The following is a 14,477-nucleotide window of genomic DNA, read 5'->3' on the forward strand; positions in this document are numbered from 1 at the left end:
TCAACAGAAAGTGCTATCTAGTTGGGGTATTTGGCTTCAAAATAATCATCTGTAAAAAAGACAATAACTTGGCCCTGGTCCTGGATGAAACCGGGTCTTTATAAAAAAGGACTTCATGGTGGACTGCAATGTCATTTTGAGTTGAAACGAAAGCAGGAAAAAAAACGAAAACAAAAGACTATATTTAATCAATCCATTTGCACAGTGGTCTGTAATTGCTCAGTTTTGAGAAGAATTGACTTACAGGTTTCCTGAAATAAAAGGTGCATTGTTTGTGTCATGGTGTTAATTTCTCAGCCATTGACAAGATATTTGAATACTAAATTTGAGAGTGCATGTGGGTGGAGCTGTGAATTCTCCCATTATGCTCTTATCACCCAGCACGCTTTAAAGCAGAGTCCATACTTATCGTTCTTTAGTTGACAGAGAACATGGGAACAGACCTGTTGTCCAAGAGATTTCTGGCTGTTGTGGTGATTCATCTGGAGGATGCCTAGGCTGGATGGTCCCTAGACTGGCAGAAAAAAGGGGTTGAATTCATTAACTTACATCTGACTCAGAGGCTTCCCAAATAATGACACTGACTTGCTTTCAGTTATTGGTAAGTGCTATTTGTTGGAGTAGTTTATTGTGACTCTAACAATGTCACGTTTTCCTTATGTTGTGCCATGCTTGGCTAACTGTAACTGACTCCAGGCAAACAAAGCATGATGACTTTGGAGGACAAATTTAAAACAGCATTTTACCTAGTACTTTTGTTTGATGAAGTCTTTTTTTCTGCTGTGTAATACAATTGTCTGAATGTACCCCTGACTTTAGCATACTTACTTTGTCTTAAATGTAAGTGCTACCAAGTTGGGGCAGCATTTGGTTCAAATGACTCAAAGATTGAAAAAAGCCATCCATATTCTTACTTTGTGATATAAAGAGTCATTTAGAATATCTTTCCAGCATCGATCAAGATCCAGCTTCAGAATGGACTTCATTAACAAAATGTTGTTTATGTAGCTTTATTCCTATAGAGCTGCACCACAGTGACCAATCTGCAACATTCCTCTGTCATGTATCCTTAAACAGAAGCATTCATTCATATTATAGAAAATAAGTGCTTCTCTTTGGGGTAGCTAAACAGATGACAGTCAACTGCATGTAATTTGACCTGTTGTCAAAATGTGCAACTTACAAAGTAAAAATCCAAAAGCAGACAACTCCCTTAACTTTAGCAACTCTCTTGTCAAACCTAAAGCAGAAAGTGCTATTAAGTTGGGGTATTTGGCTTCAACATGTCATCTACTTCGGGTCATGGAAGAACTTTCTTCAATGTGTGCAAAAACTACCACAATCATTACAGTTTTCCAAAAGTCTGTATTTGGTCATTAGGTCTCCTCAATCAGAAGCATTCATTTTACATCAAGACAGTAAGTGCTTCTCTTTGGGGTAGCTTCACTGAGCCAAGAGCTTCAGATTAGTTTGATTTTTTTTCCATTCCAGTTAATAGTGTACATTGGAATGTAAGGTTTAAGGAATAAAAAGAGACAACTCCCTCAACTTTAGCATCTTTCTTGTCAAATCTTCAACAGAAAGTGCTATCTAGTTGGGGTATTTGGCTTCAAAATAATCATCTGTAAAAAAGACAATAACTTGGCCCTGGTCCTGGATGAAACCGGGTCTTTATAAAAAAGGACTTCATGGTGGACTGCAATGTCATTTTGAGTTGAAACGAAAGCAGGAAAAAAAACGAAAACAAAATACTATATTTAATCAATCCATTTGCACAGTGGTCTGTAATTGCTCAGTTTTGAGAAGAATTGACTTACAGGTTTCCTGAAATAAAAGGTGCATTGTTTGTGTCATGGTGTTAATTTCTCAGCCATTGACAAGATATTTGAATACTAAATTTGAGAGTGCATGTGGGTGGAGCTGTGAATTCTCCCATTATGCTCTTATCACCCAGCACGCTTTAAAGCAGAGTCCATACTTATCGTTCTTTAGTTGACAGAGAACATGGGAACAGACGTGTTGTCCAAGAGATTTCTGGCTGTTGTGGTGATTCATCTGGAGGATGCCTAGGCTGGATGGTCCCTAGACTGGCAGAAAAAAGGGGTTGAATTCATTAACTTACATCTGACTCAGAGGCTTCCCAAATAATGACACTGACTTGCTTTCAGTTATTGGTAAGTGCTATTTGTTGGAGTAGTTTATTGTGACTCTAACAATGTCACGTTTTCCTTATGTTGTGCCATGCTTGGCTAACTGTAACTGACTCCAGGCAAACAAAGCATGATGACTTTGGAGGACAAATTTAAAACAGCATTTTACCTAGTACTTTTGTTTGATGAAGTCTTTTTTTCTGCTGTGTAATACAATTGTCTGAATGTACCCCTGACTTTAGCATACTTACTTTGTCTTAAATGTAAGTGCTACCAAGTTGGGGCAGCATTTGGTTCAAATGACTCAAAGATTGAAAAAAGCCATCCATATTCTTACTTTGTGATATAAAGAGTCATTTAGAATATCTTTCCAGCATCGATCAAGATCCAGCTTCAGAATGGACTTCATTAACAAAATGTTGTTTATGTAGCTTTATTCCTATAGAGCTGCACCACAGTGACCAATCTGCAACATTCCTCTGTCATGTATCCTTAAACAGAAGCATTCATTCATATTATAGAAAATAAGTGCTTCTCTTTGGGGTAGCTAAACAGATGACAGTCATCTGCATGTAATTTGACCTGTTGTCAAAATGTGCAACTTACAAAGTAAAAATCCAAAAGCAGACAACTCCCTTAACTTTAGCAACTCTCTTGTCAAACCTAAAGCAGAAAGTGCTATTAAGTTGGGGTATTTGGCTTCAACATGTCATCTACTTCGGGTCATGGAAGAACTTTCTTCAATGTGTGCAAAAACTACCACAATCATTACAGTTTTCCAAAAGTCTGTATTTGGTCATTAGGTCTCCTCAATCAGAAGCATTCATTTTACATCAAGACAGTAAGTGCTTCTCTTTGGGGTAGCTTCACTGAGCCAAGAGCTTCAGATTAGTTTGATTTTTTTTCCATTCCAGTTAATAGTGTACATTGGAATGTAAGGTTTAAGGAATAAAAAGAGACAACTCCCTCAACTTTAGCATCTTTCTTGTCAAATCTTCAACAGAAAGTGCTATCTAGTTGGGGTATTTGGCTTCAAAATAATCATCTGTAAAAAAGACAATAACATGGCCCTGGTCCTGGATGAAACCGGCTCTTTATAAAAAAGGACTTCATGGATGACTGCAATGTCATTTTGAGTTGAAACGAAAGCAGGAAAAAAAACGAAAACAAAATACTATATTTAATCAATCCATTTGCACAGTGGTCTGTAATTGCTCAGTTTTGAGAAGAATTGACTTACAGGTTTCCTGAAATAAAAGGTGCATTGTTTGTGTCATGGTGTTAATTTCTCAGCCATTGACAAGATATTTGAATACTAAATTTGAGAGTGCATGTGGGTGGAGCTGTGAATTCTCCCATTATGCTCTTATCACCCAGCACGCTTTAAAGCAGAGTCCATACTTATCGTTCTTTAGTTGACAGAGAACATGGGAACAGACCGTGTTGTCCAAGAGATTTCTGGCTGTTGTGGTGATTCATCTGGAGGATGCCTAGGCTGGATGGTCCCTAGACTGGCAGAAAAAAGGGGTTGAATTGATTAACTTACATCTGACTCAGAGGCTTCCCAAATAATGACACTGACTTGCTTTCAGTTATTGGTAAGTGCTATTTGTTGGAGTAGTTTATTGTGACTCTAACAATGTCACGTTTTCCTTATGTTGTGCCATGCTTGGCTAACTGTAACTGACTCCAGGCAAACAAAGCATGATGACTTTGGAGGACAAATTTAAAACAGCATTTTACCTAGTACTTTTGTTTGATGAAGTCTTTTTTTCTGCTGTGTAATACAATTGTCTGAATGTCGACTCCCTGTTCTAAAAATCCGCTTAATATGACGTATCAGATATTAAACTGACATCAGGGTGCGTAGCACCTTAAGGCCGAGGACTGGAAAACCCCACCTAATCGATTCAGCTCCACCCCACTCCATAGCCAAGCCTGTGAATGATCGTTGTAGAGCACACACAGAAAAAGAAACCTGAAGGGAAGTTTAAAAAAAAAAAAAAAAGAAAAAAGGCGGGAAAACATATCAAAGAAAGAAAAGACCCCTTAACTTACTTTAAAAAAAAGTTAACAAAGTAATATAAATACTTTCATTTTAAAAGTTTTACAATAGTTAAAGCGTACAGCACATGGCATTCCCACGTAGTCTCCCATCCAAGTACTAACCAGGCCAAAGCCTTCTTAGCTTCTGAGATCAGACAAGATTGGGCATTCTTCAGCTGGTTTGTCCATACACAAACTCTACTTGAAAATCTTGAACTTTAAGCCAAAGGGGCTTGAACACATATCAAAGAGTGAAAACTCCGCTTTACTGTCAAATTATGATGGAGAAAAGGCAAAAAAAAGCTAACAAAGCCATGTAAATACTTTCATTTTAAAAGTTTTTCAATAGTTAAAGCTTACAGCACCTGGTATTCCCAGGTAGTCTCCCATCCAAGTACTAACCAGGCCCAAGCCTTCTTAGCTTCTGAGATCAGACAAGATTGGGAATTCTTCAGCTGGTTTGTCCGTACACAAACTCTGCTTGAAAATCTTGAACTTTAAACCAAAGGGGCTTGAACACATATCAAAGAGTGTAAACTCCCGCTTTACTGTCAAATTATGATGGAGAAAAGGCAAAAAGTTGGAGTGGTAAGCTTTTATTTGCAATACAACAAATAAAGTGCACACCTTCTAGAAGCAATGCAATACTGGGTCGATGACAAAGAAACCTGAAGAGAAGTTTATAAGTTTATAAAAAAAAGAAAAAAGGTGGGAAAACGTATGAAAGAGAGCAAATACCCCTTAACTTACTTTAAAAAAGCTAACAAACTGATGTAAATACTTTCATTTTAAAAAGTTTTTCAATAGTTAAAGCTTACAGCACCTGGTAAGTAGTAATTAAAATATACTTTATGTCAAAAATGATTGATGACTTATCAGCAGAAGGAAAAAGCGCGTGATTTATCACCTCCTTCCCCTTCTACCTTCTCCACTTCTCCACCTGGACACCCAGCGCGTAATTTATGACCCTCTTCCCTCCCTCTCCCCTCTCTCACCCCTGGACACCCAGCGCATCCTCTCACATTCTTAGCTGTCATATAATCACTTAGACAAGCTTTTAAAAAATCAGATGTCTTATCACTTGTTTACAAACTATGGCTGTTGTGGGAGAGGTCATAAACCGGTATACCTCTACTTTTAAAACAGAAACCTTATTTTTAAGTGTATGGTTTTACTCAACCTACTGCTTCAGTGTTTAACACGTTTAAACACAATACTTACACAAACTTATTTTAAAAATACAAACGCATACGCTATTCATATACTGACTGAATATGGTAGAATCCCATTTTGTATGTAGGAAGCATCACAGCACCTTCTGGCCCCTCTCTATCGCTCTCTCCCTTGTGTCGCATTACAGATGTCATATACACTTAGACTAACTTTTAAAACAGATGTCTTATCACTTGTTTACAACTATGGCCATTGCTGATGGCTTATGACCCCATTTCTCCCAACGCCATCCCTTTCCCCACCGCACTTCCCTTCCCTGTTTCATCTCACATATTGACACACACACACACACACACACACACACACTTAGACTATTTTTAAAACCATATTTTAATGATATATGGTTTAAAAGGATTTCTAGTTAAATAAAAACACGTTTAAACACAATAATTATTTTAAATATACAACACATTCAGTCGTTTTTCCAAAAGATACATCACACAATGGTATGTAGGAGGCATCACATCACTGGCACGCACACACACACACACAGACTTTTTCTTTTTCTTGCTAAAATAAACTAATTAGCATACTTACTTTGTCTTAAATGTAAGTGCTACCAAGTTGGGGCAGCATTTGGTTCAAATGACTCAAAGATTGAAAAAAGCCATCCATATTCTTACTTTGTGATATAAAGAGTCATTTAGAATATCTTTCCAGCATCGATCAAGATCCAGCTTCAGAATGGACTTCATTAACAAAATGTTGTTTATGTAGCTTTATTCCTATAGAGCTTCACCACAGTGACCAATCTGCAACATTCCTCTGTCATGTATCCTTAAACAGAAGCATTCATTCATATTATAGAAAATAAGTGCTTCTCTTTGGGGTAGCTAAACAGATGACAGTCAACTGCATGTAATTTGACCTGTTGTCAAAATGTGCAACTTACAAAGTAAAAATCCAAAAGCAGACAACTCCCTTAACTTTAGCAACTCTCTTGTCAAACCTAAAGCAGAAAGTGCTATTAAGTTGGGGTATTTGGCTTCAACATGTCATCTACTTCGGGTCATGGAAGAACTTTCTTCAATGTGTGCAAAAACTACCACAATCATTACAGTTTTCCAAAAGTCTGTATTTGGTCATTAGGTCTCCTCAATCAGAAGCATTCATTTTACATCAAGACAGTAAGTGCTTCTCTTTGGGGTAGCTTCACTGAGCCAAGAGCTTCAGATTAGTTTGATTTTTTTTCCATTCCAGTTAATAGTGTACATTGGAATGTAAGGTTTAAGGAATAAAAAGAGACAACTCCCTCAACTTTAGCATCTTTCTTGTCAAATCTTCAACAGAAAGTGCTATCTAGTTGGGGTATTTGGCTTCAAAATAATCATCTGTAAAAAAGACAATAACTTGGCCCTGGTCCTGGATGAAACCGGGTCTTTATAAAAAAGGACTTCATGGTGGACTGCAATGTCATTTTGAGTTGAAACGAAAGCAGGAAAAAAAACGAAAACAAAAGACTATATTTAATCAATCCATTTGCACAGTGGTCTGTAATTGCTCAGTTTTGAGAAGAATTGACTTACAGGTTTCCTGAAATAAAAGGTGCATTGTTTGTGTCATGGTGTTAATTTCTCAGCCATTGACAAGATATTTGAATACTAAATTTGAGAGTGCATGTGGGTGGAGCTGTGAATTCTCCCATTATGCTCTTATCACCCAGCACGCTTTAAAGCAGAGTCCATACTTATCGTTCTTTAGTTGACAGAGAACATGGGAACAGACGTGTTGTCCAAGAGATTTCTGGCTGTTGTGGTGATTCATCTGGAGGATGCCTAGGCTGGATGGTCCCTAGACTGGCAGAAAAAAGGGGTTGAATTCATTAACTTACATCTGACTCAGAGGCTTCCCAAATAATGACACTGACTTGCTTTCAGTTATTGGTAAGTGCTATTTGTTGGAGTAGTTTATTGTGACTCTAACAATGTCACGTTTTCCTTATGTTGTGCCATGCTTGGCTAACTGTAACTGACTCCAGGCAAACAAAGCATGATGACTTTGGAGGACAAATTTAAAACAGCATTTTACCTAGTACTTTTGTTTGATGAAGTCTTTTTTTCTGCTGTGTAATACAATTGTCTGAATGTACCCCTGACTTTAGCATACTTACTTTGTCTTAAATGTAAGTGCTACCAAGTTGGGGCAGCATTTGGTTCAAATGACTCAAAGATTGAAAAAAGCCATCCATATTCTTACTTTGTGATATAAAGAGTCATTTAGAATATCTTTCCAGCATCGATCAAGATCCAGCTTCAGAATGGACTTCATTAACAAAATGTTGTTTATGTAGCTTTATTCCTATAGAGCTTCACCACAGTGACCAATCTGCAACATTCCTCTGTCATGTATCCTTAAACAGAAGCATTCATTCATATTATAGAAAATAAGTGCTTCTCTTTGGGGTAGCTAAACAGATGACAGTCATCTGCATGTAATTTGACCTGTTGTCAAAATGTGCAACTTACAAAGTAAAAATCCAAAAGCAGACAACTCCCTTAACTTTAGCAACTCTCTTGTCAAACCTAAAGCAGAAAGTGCTATTAAGTTGGGGTATTTGGCTTCAACATGTCATCTACTTCGAGTCATGGAAGAACTTTCTTCAATGTGTGCAAAAACTACCACAATCATTACAGTTTTCCAAAAGTCTGTATTTGGTCATTAGGTCTCCTCAATCAGAAGCATTCATTTTACATCAAGACAGTAAGTGCTTCTCTTTGGGGTAGCTTCACTGAGCCAAGAGCTTCAGATTAGTTTGATTTTTTTTCCATTCCAGTTAATAGTGTACATTGGAATGTAAGGTTTAAGGAATAAAAAGAGACAACTCCCTCAACTTTAGCATCTTTCTTGTCAAATCTTCAACAGAAAGTGCTATCTAGTTGGGGTATTTGGCTTCAAAATAATCATCTGTAAAAAAGACAATAACTTGGCCCTGGTCCTGGATGAAACCGGGTCTTTATAAAAAAGGACTTCATGGTGGACTGCAATGTCATTTTGAGTTGAAACGAAAGCAGGAAAAAAAACGAAAACAAAAGACTATATTTAATCAATCCATTTGCACAGTGGTCTGTAATTGCTCAGTTTTGAGAAGAATTGACTTACAGGTTTCCTGAAATAAAAGGTGCATTGTTTGTGTCATGGTGTTAATTTCTCAGCCATTGACAAGATATTTGAATACTAAATTTGAGAGTGCATGTGGGTGGAGCTGTGAATTCTCCCATTATGCTCTTATCACCCAGCACGCTTTAAAGCAGAGTCCATACTTATCGTTCTTTAGTTGACAGAGAACATGGGAACAGACCTGTTGTCCAAGAGATTTCTGGCTGTTGTGGTGATTCATCTGGAGGATGCCTAGGCTGGATGGTCCCTAGACTGGCAGAAAAAAGGGGTTGAATTCATTAACTTACATCTGACTCAGAGGCTTCCCAAATAATGACACTGACTTGCTTTCAGTTATTGGTAAGTGCTATTTGTTGGAGTAGTTTATTGTGACTCTAACAATGTCACGTTTTCCTTATGTTGTGCCATGCTTGGCTAACTGTAACTGACTCCAGGCAAACAAAGCATGATGACTTTGGAGGACAAATTTAAAACAGCATTTTACCTAGTACTTTTGTTTGATGAAGTCTTTTTTTCTGCTGTGTAATACAATTGTCTGAATGTACCCCTGACTTTAGCATACTTACTTTGTCTTAAATGTAAGTGCTACCAAGTTGGGGCAGCATTTGGTTCAAATGACTCAAAGATTGAAAAAAGCCATCCATATTCTTACTTTGTGATATAAAGAGTCATTTAGAATATCTTTCCAGCATCGATCAAGATCCAGCTTCAGAATGGACTTCATTAACAAAATGTTGTTTATGTAGCTTTATTCCTATAGAGCTGCACCACAGTGACCAATCTGCAACATTCCTCTGTCATGTATCCTTAAACAGAAGCATTCATTCATATTATAGAAAATAAGTGCTTCTCTTTGGGGTAGCTAAACAGATGACAGTCATCTGCATGTAATTTGACCTGTTGTCAAAATGTGCAACTTACAAAGTAAAAATCCAAAAGCAGACAACTCCCTTAACTTTAGCAACTCTCTTGTCAAACCTAAAGCAGAAAGTGCTATTAAGTTGGGGTATTTGGCTTCAACATGTCATCTACTTCGGGTCATGGAAGAACTTTCTTCAATGTGTGCAAAAACTACCACAATCATTACAGTTTTCCAAAAGTCTGTATTTGGTCATTAGGTCTCCTCAATCAGAAGCATTCATTTTACATCAAGACAGTAAGTGCTTCTCTTTGGGGTAGCTTCACTGAGCCAAGAGCTTCAGATTAGTTTGATTTTTTTTCCATTCCAGTTAATAGTGTACATTGGAATGTAAGGTTTAAGGAATAAAAAGAGACAACTCCCTCAACTTTAGCATCTTTCTTGTCAAATCTTCAACAGAAAGTGCTATCTAGTTGGGGTATTTGGCTTCAAAATAATCATCTGTAAAAAAGACAATAACTTGGCCCTGGTCCTGGATGAAACCGGGTCTTTATAAAAAAGGACTTCATGGTGGACTGCAATGTCATTTTGAGTTGAAACGAAAGCAGGAAAAAAAACGAAAACAAAAGACTATATTTAATCAATCCATTTGCACAGTGGTCTGTAATTGCTCAGTTTTGAGAAGAATTGACTTACAGGTTTCCTGAAATAAAAGGTGCATTGTTTGTGTCATGGTGTTAATTTCTCAGCCATTGACAAGATATTTGAATACTAAATTTGAGAGTGCATGTGGGTGGAGCTGTGAATTCTCCCATTATGCTCTTATCACCCAGCACGCTTTAAAGCAGAGTCCATACTTATCGTTCTTTAGTTGACAGAGAACATGGGAACAGACGTGTTGTCCAAGAGATTTCTGGCTGTTGTGGTGATTCATCTGGAGGATGCCTAGGCTGGATGGTCCCTAGACTGGCAGAAAAAAGGGGTTGAATTCATTAACTTACATCTGACTCAGAGGCTTCCCAAATAATGACACTGACTTGCTTTCAGTTATTGGTAAGTGCTATTTGTTGGAGTAGTTTATTGTGACTCTAACAATGTCACGTTTTCCTTATGTTGTGCCATGCTTGGCTAACTGTAACTGACTCCAGGCAAACAAAGCATGATGACTTTGGAGGACAAATTTAAAACAGCATTTTACCTAGTACTTTTGTTTGATGAAGTCTTTTTTTCTGCTGTGTAATACAATTGTCTGAATGTACCCCTGACTTTAGCATACTTACTTTGTCTTAAATGTAAGTGCTACCAAGTTGGGGCAGCATTTGGTTCAAATGACTCAAAGATTGAAAAAAGCCATCCATATTCTTACTTTGTGATATAAAGAGTCATTTAGAATATCTTTCCAGCATCGATCAAGATCCAGCTTCAGAATGGACTTCATTAACAAAATGTTGTTTATGTAGCTTTATTCCTATAGAGCTGCACCACAGTGACCAATCTGCAACATTCCTCTGTCATGTATCCTTAAACAGAAGCATTCATTCATATTATAGAAAATAAGTGCTTCTCTTTGGGGTAGCTAAACAGATGACAGTCATCTGCATGTAATTTGACCTGTTGTCAAAATGTGCAACTTACAAAGTAAAAATCCAAAAGCAGACAACTCCCTTAACTTTAGCAACTCTCTTGTCAAACCTAAAGCAGAAAGTGCTATTAAGTTGGGGTATTTGGCTTCAACATGTCATCTACTTCGGGTCATGGAAGAACTTTCTTCAATGTGTGCAAAAACTACCACAATCATTACAGTTTTCCAAAAGTCTGTATTTGGTCATTAGGTCTCCTCAATCAGAAGCATTCATTTTACATCAAGACAGTAAGTGCTTCTCTTTGGGGTAGCTTCACTGAGCCAAGAGCTTCAGATTAGTTTGATTTTTTTTCCATTCCAGTTAATAGTGTACATTGGAATGTAAGGTTTAAGGAATAAAAAGAGACAACTCCCTCAACTTTAGCATCTTTCTTGTCAAATCTTCAACAGAAAGTGCTATCTAGTTGGGGTATTTGGCTTCAAAATAATCATCTGTAAAAAAGACAATAACTTGGCCCTGGTCCTGGATGAAACCGGGTCTTTATAAAAAAGGACTTCATGGTGGACTGCAATGTCATTTTGAGTTGAAACGAAAGCAGGAAAAAAAATTTAAAACAAAAGACTATATTTAATCAATCCATTTGCACAGTGGTCTGTAATTGCTCAGTTTTGAGAAGAATTGACTTACAGGTTTCCTGAAATAAAAGGTGCATTGTTTGTGTCATGGTGTTAATTTCTCAGCCATTGACAAGATATTTGAATACTAAATTTGAGAGTGCATGTGGGTGGAGCTGTGAATTCTCCCATTATGCTCTTATCACCCAGCACGCTTTAAAGCAGAGTCCATACTTATCGTTCTTTAGTTGACAGAGAACATGGGAACAGACCTGTTGTCCAAGAGATTTCTGGCTGTTGTGGTGATTCATCTGGAGGATGCCTAGGCTGGATGGTCCCTAGACTGGCAGAAAAAAAGGGGTTGAATTCATTAACTTACATCTGACTCAGAGGCTTCCCAAATAATGACACTGACTTGCTTTCAGTTATTGGTAAGTGCTATTTGTTGGAGTAGTTTATTGTGACTCTAACAATGTCACGTTTTCCTTATGTTGTGCCATGCTTGGCTAACTGTAACTGACTCCAGGCAAACAAAGCATGATGACTTTGGAGGACAAATTTAAAACAGCATTTTACCTAGTACTTTTGTTTGATGAAGTCTTTTTTTCTGCTGTGTAATACAATTGTCTGAATGTACCCCTGACTTTAGCATACTTACTTTGTCTTAAATGTAAGTGCTACCAAGTTGGGGCAGCATTTGGTTCAAATGACTCAAAGATTGAAAAAAGCCATCCATATTCTTACTTTGTGATATAAAGAGTCATTTAGAATATCTTTCCAGCATCGATCAAGATCCAGCTTCAGAATGGACTTCATTAACAAAATGTTGTTTATGTAGCTTTATTCCTATAGAGCTGCACCACAGTGACCAATCTGCAACATTCCTCTGTCATGTATCCTTAAACAGAAGCATTCATTCATATTATAGAAAATAAGTGCTTCTCTTTGGGGTAGCTAAACAGATGACAGTCATCTGCATGTAATTTGACCTGTTGTCAAAATGTGCAACTTACAAAGTAAAAATCCAAAAGCAGACAACTCCCTTAACTTTAGCAACTCTCTTGTCAAACCTAAAGCAGAAAGTGCTATTAAGTTGGGGTATTTGGCTTCAACATGTCATCTACTTCGGGTCATGGAAGAACTTTCTTCAATGTGTGCAAAAACTACCACAATCATTACAGTTTTCCAAAAGTCTATATTTGGTCATTAGGTCTCCTCAATCAGAAGCATTCTTTTACATCAAGACAGTAAGTGCTTCTCTTTGGGGTAGCTTCACTGAGCCAAGAGCTTCAGATTAGTTTGATTTTTTTTCCATTCCAGTTAATAGTGTACATTGGAATGTAAGGTTTAAGGAATAAAAAGAGACAACTCCCTCAACTTTAGCATCTTTCTTGTCAAATCTTCAACAGAAAGTGCTATCTAGTTGGGGTATTTGGCTTCAAAATAATCATCTGTAAAAAAGACAATAACTTGGCCCTGGTCCTGGATGAAACCGGGTCTTTATAAAAAAGGACTTCATGGTGGACTGCAATGTCATTTTGAGTTGAAACGAAAGCAGGAAAAAAAACGAAAACAAAAGACTATATTTAATCAATCCATTTGCACAGTGGTCTGTAATTGCTCAGTTTTGAGAAGAATTGACTTACAGGTTTCCTGAAATAAAAGGTGCATTGTTTGTGTCATGGTGTTAATTTCTCAGCCATTGACAAGATATTTGAATACTAAATTTGAGAGTGCATGTGGGTGGAGCTGTGAATTCTCCCATTATGCTCTTATCACCCAGCACGCTTTAAAGCAGAGTCCATACTTATCGTTCTTTAGTTGACAGAGAACATGGGAACAGACCTGTTGTCCAAGAGATTTCTGGCTGTTGTGGTGATTCATCTGGAGGATGCCTAGGCTGGATGGTCCCTAGACTGGCAGAAAAAAGGGGTTGAATTCATTAACTTACATCTGACTCAGAGGCTTCCCAAATAATGACACTGACTTGCTTTCAGTTATTGGTAAGTGCTATTTGTTGGAGTAGTTTATTGTGACTCTAACAATGTCACGTTTTCCTTATGTTGTGCCATGCTTGGCTAACTGTAACTGACTCCAGGCAAACAAAGCATGATGACTTTGGAGGACAAATTTAAAACAGCATTTTACCTAGTACTTTTGTTTGATGAAGTCTTTTTTTCTGCTGTGTAATACAATTGTCTGAATGTACCCCTGACTTTAGCATACTTACTTTGTCTTAAATGTAAGTGCTACCAAGTTGGGGCAGCATTTGGTTCAAATGACTCAAAGATTGAAAAAAGCCATCCATATTCTTACTTTGTGATATAAAGAGTCATTTAGAATATCTTTCCAGCATCGATCAAGATCCAGCTTCAGAATGGACTTCATTAACAAAATGTTGTTTATGTAGCTTTATTCCTATAGAGCTTCACCACAGTGACCAATCTGCAACATTCCTCTGTCATGTATCCTTAAACAGAAGCATTCATTCATATTATAGAAAATAAGTGCTTCTCTTTGGGGTAGCTAAACAGATGACAGTCATCTGCATGTAATTTGACCTGTTGTCAAAATGTGCAACTTACAAAGTAAAAATCCAAAAGCAGACAACTCCCTTAACTTTAGCAACTCTCTTGTCAAACCTAAAGCAGAAAGTGCTATTAAGTTGGGGTATTTGGCTTCAACATGTCATCTACTTCGGGTCATGGAAGAACTTTCTTCAATGTGTGCAAAAACTACCACAATCATTACAGTTTTCCAAAAGTCTGTATTTGGTCATTAGGTCTCCTCAATCAGAAGCATTCATTTTACATCAAGACAGTAAGTGCTTCTCTTTGGGGTAGCTTCACTGAGCCAAGAGCTTCAGATTAGTTTG

The 14,477-nt window shown here is 37.4% G+C and overlaps 1 pseudogene; it reads right to left on the reverse strand.

Annotated features, from left to right (window-relative positions):
- Positions 1-4,549: 4,549 nt before the first annotated feature.
- On the reverse strand, positions 4,550-4,668 carry LOC114777328 (uncharacterized; annotated as a pseudogene).
- Between the last annotated feature and the right edge of the window lie 9,809 nt (positions 4,669-14,477).

Source organism: Denticeps clupeoides, unplaced genomic scaffold, assembly GCF_900700375.1.
Source record: "Denticeps clupeoides unplaced genomic scaffold, fDenClu1.1, whole genome shotgun sequence".
In the NCBI taxonomy this organism is placed as follows: Eukaryota; Metazoa; Chordata; class Actinopteri; order Clupeiformes; family Denticipitidae; genus Denticeps; species Denticeps clupeoides.